This window comes from Haliotis cracherodii, unplaced genomic scaffold (genome assembly GCF_022045235.1).
Source record: "Haliotis cracherodii isolate W230 unplaced genomic scaffold, xgHalCrac1.p SCAF_14, whole genome shotgun sequence".
Classification (NCBI taxonomy): Eukaryota; Metazoa; Mollusca; class Gastropoda; order Lepetellida; family Haliotidae; genus Haliotis; species Haliotis cracherodii.
This window is the reverse complement of record NW_027266269.1, coordinates 11921947-11943582: the sequence shown is the minus strand read 5'-3', so window position 1 is coordinate 11943582 and position 21636 is coordinate 11921947. Positions and strand designations below refer to the sequence as shown.

Below are 21636 nucleotides of genomic sequence, written 5' to 3'. Positions count from 1 at the left end.
AAAATGTAAAAGGGTGACGCACACATCCTTTGCAAAAAAGAAAAAAACCCGCACAAGTCGTAAATTCGTAAATATCTGAAAGAAATGTTCCATCGAAATCCATGGAAAAAAATGAATAAAAATGAATTGGTAATTTCTATATGGATTAGCATTGATTTGTGTGGTAAAGAACGAGGTACTGCAGAGATTTGGTCAAAAGATGGAAAAATCGCAAAAACACAACCACGCGAGAGCCATGCGCCGAAACACACCACCATGACATGCACGTGGAATATCACTTGTTGGGCCGTAAAAGCGTTAGGTTTTCTTACGCTTGCCATCACAATCTTACAGCAAGTGATCAGACTGCCTCCTTGGTCTAGTGGTAGAGCGTCCGTCCGGAGAGCGGAAGGTCCGGGGTTCGACCGCGTCATACCAAAAAAGGTACTTGTTGTTACCCTGTTTAGTGCTTGGCATTAAGGGGCTAAAACATGTACTGGTCGGCTCGGAGTCAGTATTGTGTCTGAGTGGGGTATTCATGTAAAACTGCGACATGGTATCTCAGAGAGCTAGCGCTATAAATCGGCATCAGTCCGGACTAGTACAAGCAGCCACACAAACACACACACGTACATGCACGTCGCTATATAAGTGCAATAATCTTGGACGCAACGTTAAACCCCATTTCACCTCACCTCACATCACTACAGCAAGTGAACAGGGAAAACATGCCACGACTGACGGAAGCCAAATGCAACAACGCCATCGGCCGACTTCAAACAGGAGGCTCATCTTCAGCTGTAGTCAGGTTTCTCCACGTAGCACCAAGCACCATTACAAGACTGTCGAACCGTTATCAGACACACGCGACAACACGTGACCTTCCCAGATGCGGTCGACCACGTATCACAACTAGAACTTAGGACAGATTCATACGGCTACGTTCAGATTCACACGTCTACGTTAATATCCACCACGGGCACCTCTACAACTACGGCAATACCAGGATTGTGTAGGATATCAACATTGACAGTGAGGAACCGTTTACATGCTGAAGGTAGTCGTGCTTGACGACCAGTTCGAGGTGTCATTCTGACGGACCGCATCGTCGGTTGCGACGTCAATGATGTCAAGGTCACAGAGTAAGACCACATCTGCTATGAAGTTTGGTCCAGTGACGAGTGACGTTTTGTGGTTCGTGTAGCACAACAGAAGAGTCGTTCAGAGTTATAACGGTTTTCTTTAATAACTGTTAACAAATACTTAGCAGTACAATACGTTTTTCACCAGAGCGAACGTGGCAGAGACTTGTGAGAGGAGACTGTGGTGATTGTTCAGGCACGACCAGACGCGACAAGAGCTTGTCCCTATGTGTTGTTCTGGTGGGAGCTAGCTTGACTGGTGGTTGTTAGTCGTGGCGGCTGTTAGAGACCTGGGGCCGCTCTCCGGGACTGCTTTGTCGATCTGGTCTTGGTTGGTGTTGCTGGTCCTGTGCCTTCTTGCCTCTCTCTGCGTCCCTCTGCGTCTCTCCCGTACTTCACTGACGGACCGGCTTATATGTGGATAGGCTGGCTGGCTGAACGTGACCCAACACGCGCTTGCACCACGATTTCGTCAGCCTGAATCACGATTCATCAGTCAGCCGACGACAATTGTCGGTCAGTACATGACAGTTCGGGACCATTGTGTCACAAAACAGGTCAGTCCTTGATATATCCCCTGATGTGTGGAGGGTGTCCCTCCACATTAACACAGTTCCTGACCACTAGGTTACTGGAGAATCAAAGCACCACTTTGTCTAACACGGTCGTCAATCAGCCGGAGGCAATTTGTCAGCCAGTAACTATCTCATCTTGACCACTAGGTCACCTGGACAGGAAAACTCTCCAGTATAGCCGGCGGCAACATACAGCCTCTGCCCACACTGAATAGTGTTACATTCGCCCTTTCCACATGAAGACATTTTCCACGTAAAATTTCTTACAACAATCATATAACATATATGTACAATTCAACAACAACCGTTGTCCATTACCTTTACAAGAAATTAATACGCATACATAAAATGTAATCACAAAAACATCTTTGCACACCCGGATCTTGGGTGCAAGGACAGCGACGTGTTCTATCGTCTGCCATGCGTTGTGTATATTTTTTTTCAAAGTCAACTTAAAAAGTTCTGTAATACGGTCTTCAGACCGACTGCAGAGATGACACCTCATTATGTCACTGCTTCTCCGGTTTACTTCCGTCGTGCTTCCGTCAACTAATGGGAGTTAGTTGACCTCACGATGTCCGATGGTAGCCGTATCCAGCGTCGGGTAGATGCTCCGTATGGCGGGAGTTGGTTCCACCTCTGCTGGATCGTGGTCCCTTCGTCTTAAGAGTGGCGCAGAGGGTAGTGTTCCTCTGTAGGCGTGAACTGCGTTTCCAGTGTCAACTGGCGCCATCTCAAAGCTGGTTGCAGCACAGACATTCCTCCTACTCTTTCCTCGTTTAGCTAGCCAGGGTCTAATATATCTTACATATAGGAACATCCCTACCAGTATCCCCACTATAATTAAAGCTACTCCTAAGACATACTTCCAACCCGGTGTTTCATCATCTGGTATCATTGTCTGTAAATCATTCAGCTGATCAATCAGATGATTCATAGGAATATTCTTTATACCCTTGAGTTTATCTGGTAACCTGGTCAAGTTCAATTTTATGGCAGTTTTCATAAATGGTTTCCATAGTAACATGTTTGAGACATTGGGTGTATGGACCGACTGTATGAGATTATCTTCGAACTCATACTGACTTTCATTATGGTAATAAGGGAGTAAGGTTAAATGGTCGTTAGATGCCGAACATGAGGCATTCAACTTAATTATTCCCAGCGGTGGCAAAACCGCTACAGTGTAAGAAAACAAGTTATTATTATTACACACTACTACTAGGTCTAACCTCTTAGTTGTTGTCAACACCCAACGTCCTGCCATCAGATATTCTGCCATAGGCAATATAGCATTAGGCCTGACTTCTGTGTGACATGTCTGTCGGACTTTCGTCTCATCTTTCATAAATAGGGAGATGACACATAGGTGGCTGAGATTGATGGGGTAGATTGGGCTTTGGATATGGCAATAGCCCGTAAGTGGTTTTGTACATGTCTGTACTTCTGAGGGTTTCAGCAATGCGTACTTTGTGCGTTGTGCATTGACTGCAATCACCTCTGTTTCCAACCGATACTCTGCCACCATATTATTGATTCCGTTTGGTTTCGTGCTTATGCCATTCATTATTAGCGGTACCGGCAAATTATGAGCCTGGTAAATTCCGAATTGACCATCAACATCCAAAAGCGGAATGGATGTGATTACCAATATCTTATCATCGAACAGTACTGTGGTACACAGCAAGGTCTTATAGAAACCCCATAAGTTATCTACTGGATCGTTCGCTAACCGGAATTTAGAAGGTAGGTGAGCTTTGATGTCATTCAGTAGAGCCAGTAACTGACTTGGCGTTATGGTGCTTGGTGACAAGTGCCCCAAAGCCAACATATTAATTTGTAGTTGGAGGTGTTCCAAATAGGCCAAAAATGTTTGCACCATACTTCGAATATTTTCAATCGCCAATTCTATTTGTAAATAGGTCTTCGTGGCCTATTCTAACCTAGCTATTTGATTGCTCAATGTCCCTGAGACATTAGCGATCTCCTGTTTGATTATACCTAGATCGTTAACGACTTCATTAATGGCGTTGCGATTCTCTGAGACTTGCATCCTTGTTGTATTAAGGATGGAGAGCCCTTCATGTATAACATGTGCCATTCCTGCCTGATTTTCCGCAAGCCTACGAACATTTGTCTTAATAGTACTTAGGTCAGCTTCAGACACAGTGCCAAACAGAAAACTCAAAGCACTTCCAACAAAAGGCAATAGTGAACGCTTGGGTCTAGTACGTAACCTGCTATATTCGGAGAAATTGTCTACTAGGTCATTCAAGGTTGCATTCAGCCTTATGATTTCCTCATCTAACTTAGTATACATGCTTAAGATCCCTGTTGATTGATTAGAGTGGTAGCGGCTCAACAGCTGTCTAATCATCATTGCAACTTGGTTAATGTTATACCTACATTTCCCAATAAACTGATCATATGGCTTTAAGTCAATAACAAATGTTACTAACCACTTTGACCTTGTTGTAGTTATATCATTTAATTTTTGAAATATAATGTTTTCATACATAATTGTACCCTGAGCTAACCCCAACAGGAAGAGTAAACCAAGAGGACTCATGTTTTCTCTGAAACATAAGAGAAAAATCATATACCTGATTCTAATGCCGATGCACTGGATCAACGACTGCGACCACACGTCAGCAACAACCACAGAACTTCCGACAAATGTGAAAAAAGCACTACAGGGGCAGAGTGGGTGAACATTCCCGAGGCAACAATTCGCTGGGACGACGATGCCAGTCAGTTTTGGACTCTAATTGTGGTCAGTTACAATGATGTGCGCCAAGTTTGAGCAACCGATTACCATCTGCTGATTATTTCTATATTTAAAATATACAATTAGTATCACTGATTTATAAAACTTATAAGTGACTATGTTATTCCAAGACAGTGTCCAAATACCAGCTGCAGTAAACTACGGTTATAACGCACTCTAGGGGGCCAGTAATTTCAGTTTGTTATATCTGTAGTTCGTTATAAGCATATGTACAATCTCATTAAAATTCATATCTTAGTTCTTGCTATAGCTAAACAAAGATCTGAAGACATCGCGATCACCTTTCGCGAACTTTGACCGACCACCCAATCAGTTCCTTTCAACAACTCAACGTTTCAAAACTGTATCTTCTATAATATAATTCGACAGTCGGGCGCATAGATATAAATAAATCACAACATCGTTTCGGTCGGTCACTTGATGTGACCAGTAGTAAGCCATTTACACCAAGAACAGGTTTATATACAATATGTAAATCACGAAAATATTTTTGTATTCAAAAGGTACCACATCAACATTACATCAATTTGAAATAAATGTTAGACTAATATTACGCTTGAAAGCGTGCTAGTCAATGCTTATAATTAAATTCGACAGCATAAAACATGTTTTATCTAACAATAGTTTAACCAAAATCAGTTGTATATATCAAAACAGACAAAAATGACGAGATTGATAAACATTCCAGGTGTAGGAATACATACTGTGGCGTGACATGAATCAGGTGATTGTTTAATTTATGCACATAAATTGACACGCCTACACTGTCAGTAGCCAATCAACGGAGAGCAGGATCAAAACAATGTTCATTGGACCTGTCAGTTAAGACAAAATGCGAAAAGAACTGCAACAGTCAGACTGTAACGAACTGGAAGAAATATGTCCTGGAGAAGGCGGCTGTTTCAAATTACATGGTCAGTTACCGCCAGATTCAAACATTACTTCCCTGATTACGGTAAAACGCAGTTGGAAAAATGCTAGTTAGAAAGGAAACCCGAAGACATGAAAGTTGAACCGAGGCGAGCAGAAAAAAAACAGGCGATCGAGCCTGCACGTTTGCTGTTTCATACATTCTCGGCCTTCGGTTTCAAAGGTTTGTTTGGGCAATGAATATGCATGAAAATCGCTAAATGTCCTGTGCATGACGATACACGTGAGCAGAAAAGGTATTCCCTCGGCTGTAATATTGGGATTCCCCGACATTCCGAAGAAATAAAAATAGTGCGCCTCTGTGGGCGTGGCTTAATGTTTTACATTCATTGGGAAATGAATGCAATAACACGTGACCAATTCAGCTAATCAGAATACAGGAATTTCAATGAACACGACGAAAATTTAATTATTTGTCAATAAATTTTAAAAATAGTTCCGTCCATTCCAAGTGGAAATTAATTCAAATGTTGGTTCAATATAACGTATAGTTGACAAACAACTCTCCATTCCTGGAAAAATTTGGAGCGTTCAAACAACAGAATGACGTCACAGATGAGTTTTAATACGTACCACTGATTCGCCATTCGCTCATCTGGATGATTTCTCTGGAAACGGTACAAGTGGCGGATGATGTAGTTTGACCAGAGGAGGATGCGATGCACACTACCAATGACACGAACATGTTAGTCGGGCTGATTTGGGTCAGATGTCTGGAAAATTGGGATTCGATAGCATTCACCAGTATACAATATCCTGCCTTTCTTCTGCTGTATTTTGTTTGTTCAGAAATTATTCACATATTCAGCCTAATATTAAATAATCACTCAGAACAAAACACATGAAAAAAACACTTAAAGGGGCACAGTTGGCCCCGTCGTCTGAGGCGCTGGGATTCGATGTGTAGAGTTGCGTCCCTTTGGCACGCCAGAACCCTATGCTTGTGGGTGTGAATCCTGATTCTCACCGATAATGTTTCTGGGTTTGTCAGCACCATACCCGTGCTCGTTAGTTTCGCCACTCGTGAAAATATCTCCTTTCACTCGTCACTTGATGAGAGAAAGATGATATTTCACACGACAAATGGAATATCCTGTTTATTATATTCTTTTGGAGTAGTTCTACCGGAACATTAAATTATTTAATTTCAAATGCAAAACTTTGAAACGTAAATTCTCCCAACCCAACACACAAGGACGTTTCACCACCCCTTGTAATTGCGCCTCAAAAAGTAGTTCCGAGTTTTAACAAATATAAACAAAAGTAATAAAAAACATTTGCGGTCACGAAAATTCTTTATCATACATTTGGATATGGTTTTACACAAAACCAACTTCAAAATTAATATTCTTGAAAACTACGAGACCGCTGTTGGAAGCTTGATGAATACACGCTGGTCAATTCACAAAAATGGCGCTTTGCAAAACGAACAGTATCGATGGACTAGTTATAATGAGAACAGTTTATAACAAAACAATTTCAAGAGAATAACAAATGGCAAGAAGCGATATTAACTCCATACATGTCATTATTTTTTGTCTTGTCTATGTGGAACTAACGTAAAAAGTCAACAGTTTGTGTACGTGCCAGAGCCTTACGATAAAGGGAGACAATGTGAGGGTAGGTAACTATTGTATAAAAATGGTTATGTTCCCTCAGTGAAATATCAAGTGTTATGGTCACTGCAGTGAGATATCAAATGTTGTGTTATGTTGTGTCTTTCACCCTGTTTAATTGTTTATCTTCAACTGCACGAATACACAGAAACGTCACAGTCATCAATACGTCACACGATTGTCACAGAAATAAATCACCAGCCATGTTCGTCGCAGTCTTCAGTTGGTTGGTTGGTTTGTTGTTTAACGCCGCACTCAGCAATATTCCAGTTATATGACGGCGGTCTGTAAATAATCGAGTCTGGACCAGACAAACCAGTGATTAATATCATGAGCATCGATCCTCGCAATAAGGATCGATGACATGCATTAACCAGGTCAGCGAGCCTGACCACCCGACCCCGTTAGTCGCATTTTATAACAAGCATAGTCACCTTTTACAGCAAGGATGGGTTGCTGAAGACCTATTCTACCCCGGAATCTTCACGGGTGGTATATAATGGTTAATTCGTAACAAGAAATATTCAATGAAAGTATGCTATTTTAAAGCATAGTTATTTGTGTTTGGAAAACACTCTGATAATTTTGAATAATGAATCGAAAAATGTGTATTTCCTTTTAGTTATTGTAAGGGTTCAGTCAATACAATGTTTTCAGTTCACCTTCAGGACTCCATGCTCCAGCCTGACAGTACGCTCACCGTTGCCACCACACCCGAGGATGATGATGAGAAAGGAGACCTACGTCCCTGGACCGGAGGCAGCGGCAACCTCATCTCCATCCCTTCCACCACATCCGGCTCCTGTTCGACATCCAATGGGTCAAAAGATGCCCTAAACCAAAGAAGACTTCACTAATCAGCAGATTCGTCTGAGGTGTGCGTGGAGTGTTCCTATGCTCGAGCCGCCAATGAACGTGAAGGATGGAATAGACTATAAAACTGTTTGTGAAACTCAAAAATCCTGCACGATTTACACCAAATTTGTAGTTTATTTTCTTGCCATGTATCAACGAAGTTATGTGATTACTGATTGTGTTATAATCTTCATGATGATTTAAGGTTGTTATGTTTTATGAACTGCTTTTCCTATCTTTTTGTCATTTATTAAGATAGAATCTTTGTCAGTGAACCGAGCGGGGAACCAGATTGCCGACACTTGATGTACGAACACTCGTGATCACTAGACATTCCTAAAGTTGTCTAAATCATTTCTCACAATGAAAAACATATTGGGTGATGTTTGATGTTGACATCTCATGCAGAGGATATTTCTCACTAGGGGTCATCTGCTACTCGTTCACAGAAATATGTTGTACAATGTGAGAGTTTGATCCTGGCTCCCGACGGTTCTCCCCAATGATATTTCTAGGTTTGTCAGCACCATACCCGTGCTCATGGGTTTCACCGAAGTGGTAAACGTCTGAGACCTGCATCACGTCTGTCTTTCCTCCCACATTAAGCTGACACGCCGCGATATAACTGGAATACTGTTAAAAGCGGGGTTAAACTCAACTCACTCACTCACTCACTCCAAGCTCCCGATGCGCGTCTCATGATCAATAGGGGTCATCCGCTACTCGTTCACAGAAATATTTTGTACAATGTGAGAATTTGTTCCCGGCTCCCGATGCGCGTCGTCAACTTGAAATGAGAGACGGGGCCAAGCTTATTACCTCCCCTACTGAGTTCATGCCACGGCGGCAACAAACAATAGCGAAACATATAAAATGGAAACTAGTGAACGGATTATGCATTCGGACAACAATTATTTTTAATAGTTTTCTAAAACGATCAAGTAACTAATGGGTAATTGAAATATGGCATAGCCAGTCTCATTTGGTCTAGTAGTTCTTAATATTCTCGATACGTTGTTAGTTGTTCAATTAAGATTTATTCAAACCCTGAAATGCATGAGATTTGTCCAAACGTTCGCCAAAATATAGAGAAAGAGGGACAGTGAGGCTAACAACCTTCTTTTTGGTACCGAGGATTCAGGGTTTATTGGGGATTGCCTAAAAGTCGGGCCGGGCCACCGGGTTATACTAAAAATGGATTGCAGAATAACAAAAACGAAATGTGCATATTTAGGCAGATCTCAAATGTCAAAACATATAGTTTTGCTCATTTAATTGAGTTTGAATCAAAAAGCATCTTCAACAATGTAATAAACTGATAATGACTACATACCGAGAGTCCTCGTAGAAAAGTCAGTGTCCTGACTGTGTGCTTTCTTTGATGAGGTTTCTCACCACCCTAAGTGTGTAGGGGTGTGATGTCCTGGGCAGGGAATGACAGTGTTTTGACAACTCTTTTTTCATTAATAAACGCGTTGGGCATCCCTTATTATCCTTTACAAATTCATGTTAAACCAACACAGGATGTTTTCTGGAAGAGGATATTCGCAAATGTCATAGGGCTGACACGCATGTGTTAATAACTGTTAAAGTTAATGTTACAGTTACTAAACATACTATAAATCTATTGACTAGTATTATATCTACCTATATACCACTTTAATGTCTAATATTGCGGTAGTTATAGAAAACATGGTTCTCAAAGTGAAGCCCTTTCCCTTCAACATTCTCAACGTTCTTTGACAGTGACAGTGATTGGTCTTTGCTTTAAACACACAGATGTATCCTCAAATGTGTTTACATCTATAGACTAGCATATATCGACCTATTTATCTCTTTATAATGTCACATTTCACCACATGTAAAGGAAACTGGTCCATGAAAGTCAGGCACTTTATCTGTATTTTCTGTAATCTCTGTCACATGTGTTTGCCCCGACTTGGCCCGGGCTGTCAAAATCAACTTACATGTAGACCACACAGATATATCATTATATTAATCAAATATGTTTACATCTATCGACTAGTATTATATCTACCTATATACCACGTACAGTGTCTCAGATCGCGGTATTCAAAGAAAACAAGGTGCTCAAAAGGAAGCCCTTTTACCTCGACATTCACAACATAGTCTCTATCTAAAGTGTCTGGTCTGTGTTGGGTCCGACTTGGCCCGGGCTGTCAAAATCAACTTACATGTACACCACACAGATATATCATTAAATGTGTTTACATCTATCGACTTGTATTATATCTACCTATATACCATTTATAGTGTCTCAGATCGCGGTATTTAAAGAAAACAAGGTGCTCAAAGTGAAGCCCTTTTACCTCGACATTCACAACATAGTCTCTATCTAAAGTGTCTGGTCTGTGTTGGGTCCGACTTGGCCCGGGCTGTCAAAATCGACTTTAAACATCCAGATGTATCATCACATTGTTACGTCTATAGATTAGTATAATATCTACATGTGCCTATCTACCACTTTAGTCGTTTTAAATTGAAAGAAACGCGGGAAAGGATTATTCCAAACAATTAGATACTGGCAGATTGCGTAGACAGGGCGAAACATAAAAGTTGCTGGCTTCTTATTGTGACACTGTTAGTACAATGTATTTATTACATGCCATTCCACCTCCTGTGTTACAACAAATGCAACCCTTTTTGCCCAACCAGAAGTTATTAGTATTACTATGTTTATAATCCCAAATTAAGTGAATAAATGCTTTTGAGATTGATATAAGCTTGAATACCTTGTTTGATCTCGTTGTAGTGACGTTTTGCAGCTATTTTGCTGAACAAATTGTAACTTAAACTGCCTATATCAATAACAGGTAAAGTATGTTGAAGTTTTGGCATGTTTATATGGTGTTTTAAGCTATGATCTTTAGTCAAACGTTTTTTGAATTTGTAAGAAATGTAAAAAAAATAATATTTCAAGACTCACATAGACTCTTCAAAAAAAGAAACGCACACGTAGTATGTTGTTCATTGAACCTGACTACACACAAAATTCGGTATATAAATATTATATATGTTATTGGAAAATGTTGGTGGCCTGATATTCGACAATCGGTGCGTCAAAACGCAGCAATTGTCGATTTGCAGTGTCTTAAACGGCCATGTTTTCACACTTGATAAAACATGTCATGGAGGAAAACAGTAAAGCAAAATGCAGGTGCAAGTTATGGCATTCGTAACTCGTGGTAGTGGCCATAAAAAGACAAGCATAAGCCAATAATTTGTCATTCAATTGTCAACATTTTTCAAGTTCGAGAATGTCGAGACTCAGCGCTGCCATAGGACGTTTCCAAAGAGGGGAATCACAGTCTTCTGTTGCACGCAACTTCAACGTCCGGTACAGCGCCATTTGCGACTGATACACACAGTTCAATTCCACTGCAGACCGTCCGAGAACGTGCCGACCAAGAGTTACCTCCCCTGCGCATGATCGCTACATTCTGCTGTTCCACCTATGCCATTGCAATGCCACAGCTACGGAGACTGCCGGACGCATCCCTGGTTTGAGGAGGATATCGGACCAGACTGACAGGAACCATCTTCGCAAGGCTGTCTCCGACCCAGAAGACCAGTTATCGTCCCTGTTTGGTAATATATCCAACGAGAGCGACGCTTGCGTTATTGCCATACCTTACACCCTTGGAATTTTAGAAACTGGAGACGAGTGTGGTTTAGCAATGAATAACGATTTGTTCTTCACCGGCGAGATGGAAGACAACGTGTTTATCATCGTCGATAGACTCGGTAGAATGTCTTCATAATGCCAAAAAGAACGGCTTGCCTGGCCGTCGAGATCTCCAGAATGAACTCGATTGACGTCAACGTCAGAACAAACCTCAGCCACTCCCACAACTGGCCAACGCATTACAAGCAGAACGGCGCAGAATTCTGCAGGATGGAATTCGTACACTTATCCAGTCAGTGCAGAGGAGATGCAGAGCCGTGATTTCTGCCCGGGGCAGTCACACGAGATACTGAGTTTAGCGCAACCTTGTGGCCTTATGTAACAGTTTTCAATGCCTTTGTACAACGACAACATGTGACTATCGAGCTCCAAAATTTCATATTTGTATCTATGATATTAAATTCAACATATCGACTTTATTAGGTACAATAAATTTACTAAACATCTACCTGTGCGTTTCTATTTTTGAAGAGTGTATATGTTCATTTGAAGTGCGTTTCAATATTGAACATTAGATCAATCGTGGAACTGTTACTAAAATAGTACATGTACTTAAATCTGAGGTACCACCTAGGTTTTCGTTTTTAACATATGCACATGTCAATGTTTTTTTGCAAGAAAAACACCTTCCTTCACCCACACTTGAGTTGATACCATTACTGTTTGGTTTCCAAGTTCAAGCATCGTCTTACACTACGCTAATTTGTTTTTTCAATTACACTGAATTTAAATGGAGAAACATTTTAGCATAAGTGTTGCATAATGAATCAACCATTTGCCCTTAATTAGCTGTCCCAAGCTTTTAGTGGTAGTCAGTAGCCTACCATTTCATCGATAACTTATGCATTTGTTGAGGCTAATAACAAAACCAAAATATTGTCTTTTTAACTTCCGTTAACATATCTGTCCTCAAATGCTTCCAGTATACTTTTGTAAGCCATGATAGTGTCCCTCGCAAATACGAAATGAAGTCACAACATATAGTCAATATTGGTATGAAACATACTATTCCATAAAAAACCATACTATCACTGGCCATTGACAAACATTAGCAGTATTAGAATAAGAAAAAATATTTAAATACAGTATGACGTGATGATTTGTAAGCATACAGAACAACCTAGATAGGTAAACCTGCACAACCTACTTCAGTTTCTGTACTGTACTTGGGATTTTTACGAGCAGTACATCATTTTGCATCCTGCTTTTCATTCTACCTGTCGGATCGACTTGGCCCGGGTGGTTAAAACATCTTTAACATCACGACTGTTGTTGTTGTTGCATTAAGTGTTTGAGAGGTCGCCTTCTGCCTTAGCAATTTCGGGTGACCTGTCCCTCTCTGGGATTCCTGTGTGTGAGAAGGGTACACATATCTAATGTGTGTTCGGTGTTCACAAACCTTCTGTTTTCGTATTGATATGATTTCTATTTTCGTATATTGATATATTTTCGTTTTTTATCTTTGGCTGCTCTGTTTATATACATTCGAGTAGCTGTCCATTTCTCAGAAATAGAGTTAGTTTGGTCTTCGCTATTGCATCTCTTGGCTTTAGGAGATCGATGACATATAGCGCATCTAACTGCAGTTCTTGTTTTAACCGAGCCCGGGCTGGGGCATGATCTTGACATTCCAGTAACAAGTAAGCAATGGATTCAGCCTGATTGCAAGATGAACAAACCTTGTCATGGTGATTTTTGTGACCAAGTCTGCGGCGTGAGATTGCAATTTCAATTTTCCTTTCATTTAAGTATGAGTTTGGCTTTTGTTTGATCTTGGGTTGAATTTTGTATAGCCATCTTCCGATCTTATTTGCGCCCCGCTGGGCTTGCCATCTTCGGGCTATAGAACCCGTGATTTTGCTTTTTATCTCAAGTTAACTAAAGGGAATAGGCTGTATATCCGCTTTGTCTAGAGCTAGCTTCGCCAGTTTGTCTGCTTTTTCATTTCCATGAACAATTATGTGAGAGGGGATCTAACACAGCTCTACCTGTTGCCCTTGGTCCACTATTTTTGTATATTCGAATAGAATATTATTGACTGTGTTTGCCCTGGAGTTTGAGTTCCTGTCGCTGATGGCTTTGAAGTGCACTTGGCGAGTCTGATAGGACGACTGCCTTTGCTTCGGTATGAGTTTGAGTGCATGATGAATTGCCTCCAATTCAGCAGTGAATCAGTGGACCAGCACTGTTGTTGATAGAATCCATCAGTGTATATATGGGCCCAGCTGTCCCAGGTAATTTCAATTTTAGTGATAGCTACTGATCGTAGAAGGGTTGGGTTTTCATTTTTAGTGACTTCTGATGTTAAAGCAGTGTCCTGGGAGGCTGTAGACTCTTTGTAATGACTTTCTTGTGGCTGAATGTCATCACAATTGTGACTTCGGATGAGTTCTCGAATAATGTCCCAGATGGCTTTAGTGAGGGATTTCTCAGAGCTAGGGCTTCATCTCGGGTGTTTTTGCCTTGCCATATCTTTTTAACCAAAGGGTTTAATGTTTGTCCCCAGAACGATAGTACTGCCTGCTCCCTTCTTATTTTCAATGCGAGTTCTCCCGTTTCTACTTGGTGTGCTTCTAATGAAGTGCTTTATGTTGTATTCTGTCGAGACAGTGTTTAATGCTGAGTGAAAGGCCTCACAGGCATAGTCTATTTTTGGTCTGATAAGTGATTTGTAGAGGGCCAGCTGAGTGTCCCTCGATGCGTTTGAATAGAACTCCAACAGTTTTTTTCACTTGAAAGGGTAAACCCCAATGTATTGCACCATTGTTCTACACTGTCCAGGGCTGTCGACTGTTTTTTTTTCGGATTTGTGAAATATCTCATACCCATATTGCTCCAACATCAGCAAATTTAGAAGTTTGGGTAGGAGAGTTGACATGATCAAAAAGATCATTGATCATGATGTTAAACAGGGTTGGGCTTATAATGCTGCCTTGTGGCGTGCCATTGCCTAGTAATATAGGATCAGATTAATTGTTCTCTATTTTAAGTGATAGCGACCTGTCTTGCAGGAAGCTGTCCATGAAGTTTGCCATGTTCCCTTCTACTCCATTTTGTGCAAGCTTTGAGAGTGGTCCGTCATGCCATTGCATGTCGAAGGCTTTGCTGAAGTCCAGAAATACTGCGGCTAGGTATTGTCTGTTTAATTGAGCTTTTTCAATTTCATTTTCCAGTCTTAGAATATGATCTAGACACGAGTGTCCCTTCCTGAAGCCACTTTGATCAGGCTTGATGTGGTTGCCAGTTTCAGGGTGATGCATGAACCTTTTTTTGTAACATTTTTGAGGTGACTGAGATCGGTCGATAACAGTTTGGTAGGGCTTCGTCTTTCCCTTGCCTTAGAAGCGAGATAACTGCAGCATGTTTCCATGCTTTTGGAACTTGTTCTTTGGACCATATCGTGTTATACAACTCCGTGAGTTAGCTTTTGGTTTGATCAGGTAGGTTTTTCAATATCTCGTAACTTCGGTTGTGTCAAGACCAGGTGCTGTGACTTTTCAATGTTGTATCGAATCCTCAAACTCTGTCACAGTAAATAATATATTATTTACAAGATGTTTGCATGGCGGCTATTTTGATACCTTAAGCATAAGTATTTTTTCCTGTTTGAATTCTTTGCTGCAATTTGTGTTGCTGGTGACAGATGAGAAGTGTTCGTCTAGAATGTTGGCCTATTCTTTAACTGTATGGGCGTTGGCTAACTTGTGATTCTTTGTCGGTTTATGCTTGCCCCTGATTGCGTGTATTTTGCTCCAGGCTGTTTTAGCATTTGTTTTTTCATTTAGAGATTTGCGGAAGGTCTGCCATGACTCTTTTTTAGAATCGTCTATGAGCTGTCTTACTTTTGTCATGGCGACGGCTGATTTATCCCTTAGCTTTTGCTATTTCCCTGTTCAACCATGGTACCGGAGTTTTGCCAGTTTTCTTGTCTTTTTTTCAATTGATGTTTCAGCTGTGGTTATAATTGCTGAGGTAAGATTTTGGCAAAAAGATCAGGATTATCCGAGGCAATTTCTGAGGATTTGAATGATGTACATTCCTTCCTGAATTTAGGCCAATCAGCCTTTGCATAGTCCCATGTTGGCTGAGGACTGGGTTGTTCCTCTAATTGTGGTGGGCTACCTATGTAGGTGAGTAAAGAAAGGTTATCGCTTCCCCAAGTGCCATCATGGACTTGCCATTGGCAATGTGAGCCGAGGTTGTTGTGACAATTGTGGGATCAATTGAACTCCACGTGTTGTGTACCTAGTCATAACGTGTGTGACTGCCGTTGTTCAGAGTTATGAGACTGTCGTCTTCAACCCATTTCTCTGCCATTTTGCCGTATTTGCATGAATTATTCCTTCCCATAGAGGACTGTGGGCAATAACGTCACCAAGTATTATCCCATTTTTCCTGCTATTTGAGCTGGACTCGTTAGCTCTTCCATGTTTGTTTCATATGTAATCACGACTGTAGAGAGAGATTTTAGTGATTTTACGACCGCTTCAGCCGTTGGCTATTTCGCAGTCGGGGGCAGACGGGTTAAATAAAAATTAATAATTGGGAATAAAGAGTAATCGGCTGGCCCAAAAAACTGTTAATTAGAGGGGGTAAGGGTAGAAAAGAAGATAGTAAAGAGGGTTGAATGGGAGAAGAAGCTTAGTGGTAGAAGATAGCTGTTGCGAGGCCCAGTCTATAATACTATAAGGAGGTGATAAAGGGTATAGCGCAAGTAATGTAATATAAGATCAGTTAAGCTGATGTTTTTAATATAATATATAGGTAATAAGTTATTTTTAAAGAAAAAGGGGGTTAAAGAAGGAAACCTACTTTAACTCTTTCATCCCTGGCTGCCCCAGAGTTATGTCCCTTGAAACCCTGCAGTCCCTGACACTGACAAGGCCTGCACACTGGCCTCCCTGGCAGTATTATTGGAAAATCACACTATCATTTTTGATGCACTTTTTCTACCAGAAACTTGTTTTTAATATACATTTATCATATACCATTGTAAAGAGGATTAAGAATACTGTAATATTCTTTGTTGTTATTGTCTCTAACCTTTGTTATTTTCTAATTACAGGTGTTTACAAGTGTTGACGGCACAGGTAATCCCAGGTGTTACAGGTAAATTCTCTTCATGCACATCTGTAAACAAATAAACAAGTTTACAACTCTTGGTACTGACATTGTTTTCTATACTGATGTCACATATTACTTATGATACACTTACAGCCTCTTAGGTAAACTCGTTAACACAGGTAAACTTGTTAACGCAGGTAAACTCCTTAACACAGGTAAAAACACAAATATTTGATTTATTTTGTTCTTTTTCAGGATTTGAAACAAAAATTAAGTATTTAAGTTTTTAAATAGTAATTTATCACATTACCTGAACATTGAACCACAGCTACTATAAGAATGACATCACAGAGAAGATATCACAGATTGATCTGAAAGGAGGGAAAGATTGTAAAAGGACGGAAAGATCGTAAATTCAAGTTCTGCAAATATACAAGTTGTGATAACATATTTACAATACACTGCTATTAAGAATTGCATAATAAATTAAATCAGTTCTTTATACGACAAACCGGCAAACTACAATTCGGATTGCGATCAGAAAATTAAATTTAAAAAAAAAGAAAGAAAATTCGTCGCACTGATAATCTGTTCAAACACAGAATCATTGTAAAACAGTTGGAAAAAATCAATAGCACGATACTTCGGGGCGGGGGGGACACTTCGTCGAAACCGTCAAAATCTTCACAAAAATATTTGCGAAATTCCCTCTCCCCTTCGCGTAAATTATTCAAATCAAACACATTATTATTCCCGATAAAGTCGTTGTTAGTCATCTGATCGCTATCCGAATCGTAGTTGGTCGCCATTACGCTAGATTTACGATTCAAGCGAGAAAAATACCTGTCGCGAAAACAGGTGACATATCCGCGATTTTCGCGCCAAAAAGACAGGGAAATTCCATCGAATGACGTGTCATTACGTGTAGATCTCGTTTCCATATTTAGAACGAGATTACACACGAGAAAGGAAGGAAGTAGAAAGAGTGATTTTCCCGATCCTTAATTGAAAGTTGCAGAGTAATAGTTTGTGTTTGTAGCTAATAATTTGTTGGGACTGGTCTAAAGTCTGTTTATGAGATTTGTTGTTTTTAGGAACTTTGATAAATGGGAGTACTTGGTTATGTCATTGGAGGGTTGTAGTAATAGTGTTGTATTGTTTTTGTATTGTTTGGGGTGGGAGTTTTATAGTTCTGTCTGTTGTTGTTTGTATTGTGGGCAGTGGCCGTATGTGATCTAGATTTTCTGGAGTATGACAGTGGGTGTCTGTTTTGTTTATAAAGTGTTTCGTCTAAGTTAAATTGGCCGCTTAGCATTCTATTCATGATTTTATCCGAAAGAATAGACTTAGTGAAATTGCGACATTTAGTGACTATTAATTTGGAAATTTTGATTTTATATATTTTTCCTTACAAGTGATTTAGTTTCGGCTTTGCTAGTGCTAAAGTTTATGGAGGGGGAAGGGTGTGTAGTTGCTAGTTTGGCTGCAGTGTCTGACAGATTATTTCCATGTATGCCGGTGTGGGCAGGTACCCAAATTAGTGTTATTGCTTTGTTTGTTGCTGTAAGATTGGAGTTTATGTCAATAATTTTGTTTATGATGTCTGGACGGGATTTTTATTTTTTTATTTTTTTATTTGGGTTATAGATCCTAGAGAATCTGAAAAGTTTTTCTTCAGAAAGTTTAATTTGGTGATAGGCACATTGTATGGCTAGAAGTTCTGGTGTATTGGTGTGTGTGAAGTTTGTATAATACAAGTTTGTGGTGATTGGTTCTGGTTGAATGCGTTGTATGCCTAAACCTGTTATGTTGTTGTTTGATTGTGAGGCGTCGGTATAGATATGTGTGTGATTTGGCCAGTTTTGTTGTATATAGTTCTGGCAATTGTTTTTTTCTGTGTTTGTGATGTCGGGTTGTGTTAAGAATGTTTGGTGTAATGTTACATCTGTTTCGGGGTGGGGGTTGCCATTTGTGTATATGTATGTGGGTGTGTTTGATGTTTTCAAACTTTTGGCTTTTAATGAGTTTAATGTGGTGCCTGATATAAGTTGAAGTGTGTTGAGAGAGGCACCGGTTCTAGTCCCCAGGGCTCTTTTGAGGGCTTTAAATAGTGTTTAGTTTTTTGTCAAGGTTTTCTGTAATGGAGTGGAGGACCGGGGCAGCATAGTCTATTTTGGTTGGATAAGCGTTTTATATATATTGAGCATGGTTTGTTTGTCAGCGTGCCAATCAAAGCCGCTGATGGCTCTCATTAAATTAATATCTTTTTGACATGTGTTGACCAAGTCCCTTTCTAAATGACAATTGTGTTCATACCTGTAGGTAGTCGAGAAGCACGAATGTAACCTTTTTGTAAAAAAATATTTATATCGAATTCTAAACTGAAATGTCAATTTGTTTGCAAATAGTATTGTGTAAACTACAATACACACATTTGTAGCCTTGGCTTCGTATATGCTTATGTACAGTTAACATTGTTTTTAAGGGTTACCAGCAATCCGGACACACAGCTTCGTGTACACCAGAAGAGACAGGTTCAGAGGTAACTATACACGCCGCGGCGTACACCCTATAGTTCTATATTAGTTTTTAATACCTTTCGATGACAAGAACTTCACCTAATATAATACTGTTCTATCTCCATATCGACTAATGATTAATCTTTCATTCAGGTTGAAAGCTTTCAACTGTACCTCAGTGAGAGTTGGAATGAAAGTGATACAGGCCGTGATCCAACATTTGACACTTCCCCCCAAGTCTCCGCCAGAGGTTGTTGTCCCTTCTACAATGGTAAATATTACATAGTAATGACTGAATAATTGAAAATGTACACGTTAGGCGTACATTTGTTTAATTTAGAGATACAAAGGGAGGATGTCATTTAAAATAAGAAAATATGTCACTCACGGAAAACTGTTATAAATGAAATAATCTGGAGGTACAATGAAGCTCTGATGATAGAATACTTGTAGATCTAAATTGGCATTATTCAATTGAGCAACAATATTTCATGCCAATGTTCCAATTGGAATTTAATGCATATTGCATAGATCAGACATTATCTGTCCATGTAATCCATTTGACTTACTTTGACAATAATTTCAACAGCTTCATAATCAAGTATGTAATTACATCAGAAAGCGGCCTGTATATATGTCATAAATTGATGTGTTTACACCTGAACAGACATGACCCATGAAAGGAATGATAACTAACACAGTGAATTATATACAACTGTGAAAAAATGGCAATAACTTATTGATTGAGGAACTTAACATACGATGTTTTTTCACCATTGATAAACTATGCATTTTATTCCGAATCTTTTTATTTTCAGGGTACTCGCACGACCAGTATAAGAAAGAGGAAACGAGAGGTTTGTAGCGTATACATTACTGCATGGTTGTGTGGATTATATTTAGTAACTGTTATATATGAATTTTCACTTTCTCTTTTCGTCTCTCTGCAAATGATGTCCTAAAACATTTCGTAATATATATTAATTTTGTATCTCATAGGATATGCAGCAAGAGCAAGAGCGAACCAAGAAAAGGACAAATCCTGCGAAGAAGGTGAATTTAGGTTTCCTTCTCATTACTGTCATGACTAATTATTTTAGTAAAGAATTTATCTCGTCTTATTAACCAGACTTCTGAGACAGTATGAGCAAGTTGGTAGCTAAGTTATAACCTGAGTTGCCCGTGCATGTATGTTGTATGACCTAACAAAATCTTCTTCACATCGTTATAGTTCCTGATTCTTGGAAGAGGACCGGCATCAGACCAGTCGACGAATGCATCGTCTCCTCCAACTTCCCCACTTGCATCGCCTGAAACGACCCTGTGCACATCACGATCACCACGCCATGTATCTACCTCAACAACAGGACTGTCTGACCCTTCCAGTGACGCAGATATCGTCACACTGAAACTTGAAGTCGCCAGCCTCAAAAAGGAAATCCAGGAATTGCGGCTGTTGGTAGAGTCGATGGTTTCTGACACCACGCCGCCTTCACCAATGTCAGTCCTTCCATTACCTGCCCTGTCTCCGTTAAACAATGCATTGTCGTCACCACCACTGTCATCATCTCCCCTCTCAACGACATTCACTGTATTGCCATCCGCCACGTCCATAACATCAACGCACTCTAACATCATCACAGAAAGCAGATTTTGGGATCTGCGGGTAGCAGATTTGCCATGCAAAATATGCGATATCAACATTAAAACCTCCCTGGACTCACGGAATACTCAACAGGACGTAGTAGAAGAAGCAAGGCAGCGAGGTGGACGGAGCCGTAAGCAGCTGGCAAAAGAACTTTATAAAACTGTTTTCACCCTGCGAGAAACGTATAAAAGAAATGTGTACGGGATGATAAAGTCAGGCCAGAACGTCACTGTCCAGCCATTTGACATCGCAAAGATGGCCATGATATTTGATGTCGTATTCAATACCTTCCCACCCAAGGACAAAGCAAAGGAAAAACAAGAATGTGTAGACGCCATCAATCAAGTAAACAGATACGTGTGGGGTTGGCGAATGAAAGGAATTGTAATTCCACCAATGATATAATTGAAATGTAATGTTACTTATCCTATGTATCTGCCGTTAATAATTCACAACTTTAACTTTATCTTCAACCCTGTCTAGTCGAAAACAACTTTCAATATTGTTCAATTAGTAGCGTCACGTTGGTTTTCAATGTCCATTTTCACCTCTGTAGAGATAAATATGCAATTGCCACTGTAAAGGATGGCGGGATTTTAACTGTGCTATTTTCCATGCTAAATATATAAAGTTACTCTCAAATGCAAAAAAACCCATCAATGCTTTCAAGCAACATGTCAATGCAAGTGTATTTAGGTAAGTCAGTTATTCCCGGTATTCCCGTGTACATAGAATTCTTGTTAAAATTAATCCCTTGAAATCAGTTTTATTCGTCACTTCATGTAATAGTGTCTTTTGTGCAAACATCAACCAT

General features: G+C 40.0%; 2 pseudogenes; one reads left to right on the top strand and one right to left on the bottom strand.

The window, feature by feature from the left end:
* Positions 1–2255: 2255 nt before the first annotated feature.
* LOC139460877 (uncharacterized) lies at positions 2256–4265 on the bottom strand (annotated as a pseudogene).
* Positions 4266–4308: 43 nt separating this feature from the next.
* Positions 4309–21227, top strand: LOC139460219 (uncharacterized; annotated as a pseudogene).
* Positions 21228–21636: the final 409 nt, after the last annotated feature.